General features: G+C 38.3%; 1 non-coding gene across 1 annotated transcript in view; it reads right to left on the reverse strand.

Annotated features, from left to right (window-relative positions):
• LOC143307327 (small subunit ribosomal RNA) overlaps positions 1–409 on the reverse strand; it is a 1923-nt gene extending 1514 nt beyond the window's left edge. The window contains exon 1 of the ribosomal RNA XR_013064498.1: positions 1–409. This exon is cut by the window's left edge and continues 1514 nt beyond it. This is a non-coding gene — a ribosomal RNA (small subunit ribosomal RNA).
• Between the last annotated feature and the right edge of the window lie 1695 nt (positions 410–2104).

The following is a 2104-nucleotide window of genomic DNA, read 5'->3' on the forward strand; positions in this document are numbered from 1 at the left end:
GAACCCTGATTCCCCGTTACCCGTTACAACCATGGTAGGCGTAGAACCTACCATCGACAGTTGATAAGGCAGACATTTGAAAGATCCGTCGTCGGTGCTAGATGACCATACGATCAGCACAAAGTTATTCAGAGTCACCAAAGCCGACGATGGACGAACGGACAAGCCGTCCGCCACCGATTGGTTTTGATCTAATAAAAGCATTCCTCCCATCTCTGGGTGGAATTCTGGTTTGCATGTATTAGCTCTAGAATTACCACAGTTATCCAAGTAATGTTTTGTACGATCTAAGAAACCAAAACTGATTTAATGAGCCATTCGCGGTTTCACCTTAATTCGGTATGTACTTAGACATGCATGGCTTAATCTTTGAGACAAGCATATGACTACTGGCAGGATCAACCAGGGAGCTTAGTTATTATTGTAAATTTAAATTTTCGTCGTCGGCCCTCCCTGTAAGACCGATCGACGTTAAGCCATTTCTCTTTTGTATGTAACACACATTTCATAAATTTTGTACCTCTTATAGAGGCCAAATATTCTCCTCCTCCTCTCATAAAGCACGAAAATCACTTTCACGCCGTGCATCCATCGTGCAAGCACGTAGACCACACACGCTGGACAATATAATAAAAGATAGCGCGGACAGTGGCATGCTATACAAATCGAGAAAGCGCGTACAGTGATCATGCTGGTCATTTTGCCACCAAATTTTATAATCTTTATCATTAGAGCGGGCCCACCAACCTCGTCTCTGTACTTTATACATTTCTCCTCCATCTGCACACACCTTTTCAAACATTAACGGAGAGAGTTCCTTGGACTTGCTTTAAATGTACATATTAGATATGTTGGAATCTCTCTCCTTTAGAAGTTTCCCCAGCCTTAAAACTTCTTTCATTTTTACTCCTCTCTCCATACTTATTTTCCTCTCTGAACGTATCAGAGAGGATTTTATTTCTGACACCTCTTGACTTTTCTTAAATTCAGGGACGTAATTTTGTTCATAATTCAGTGGACTTTTGTGTATTTTATACTTTAAATATTTCCAAACAGTCTCCCTTCTAAAAGTGATAGAACGAATTTTCGTCTAACACTACTTTCTTGGTTCAAAAATTTTATACAATCTTATAACTTTTTCAGTTTTAACAAATTTTGGTTACAGACAGTTGATGCTCAGTTTGTACAAGTATGCAACATTTATAAGTGCATACAGGTCACCAGCCTTATATTACAAGGCTCACCACATATGGGCCATTCGGTCTTAGACACCGACCCGTGGTAATGCTGTGTGGAGATTAATAATAATCCGCAACGGAAAACCGGAACGAGAATAGTCGAGAAAGTATATTCTCGAGGAGCGGTAGACTGCTTTTCAACCGAAGTCATAAAAGAGCCACACGCTCGACGCTACTCCCGACCGGTCCGAGCGAACCGAAAGTGCCTTCCTATAAATACCGAACGGCCGGCCGCTAGGTCGGCGACGCATGGGCTTACGCCCAGGCGTATGCCTGTGCAAACCGCCGTGAGAGCGTACCATCCCGCCGGCACGGTAAAACTTAGACTGAAAATATCGTCGAACATATCCTTTCATTTTATAACGTTCTATACATGAAAATTAATAAATTAACATGCAGGACATAATAAATTCACATTCTCATGTAAATCATGGGTTTAATTAATATTTTAAAAAATTTTAAAACCGCCCAGAACCGATGAGATGAAAATATTAAAACGATATTTTTGCATTTTCTTACGGTAAAACATTAACAAATAAGCGACTATAGCAATATAAAACTCCATTTGTAATTTAATTAATGAAAATTAATATTTTTTTTTGATTTTTCAGCGATCCAGAACCGATGAGACGAAAACATTAAAACGATATTTTTGCATTTTCTTACGACAAAACATTAACAAATACGAGACTATAACAATATAAAACTACATATGTAATTTAATTAATCAAAATTAATAATTTTTTTTGATTTTTCAGTGATCCAGAACCGATAAGTCGAAAATTTTAACAATCATATTTTTGCATTCTGTACCGTGGATCCATCGTTAAACGCTATTAAACTAACGTCCGTGATGGTATAAATGC

This window comes from Osmia lignaria, unplaced genomic scaffold (assembly GCF_051020975.1).
Source record: "Osmia lignaria lignaria isolate PbOS001 unplaced genomic scaffold, iyOsmLign1 scaffold0051, whole genome shotgun sequence".
NCBI lineage: Eukaryota > Metazoa > Arthropoda > Insecta > Hymenoptera > Megachilidae > Osmia > Osmia lignaria.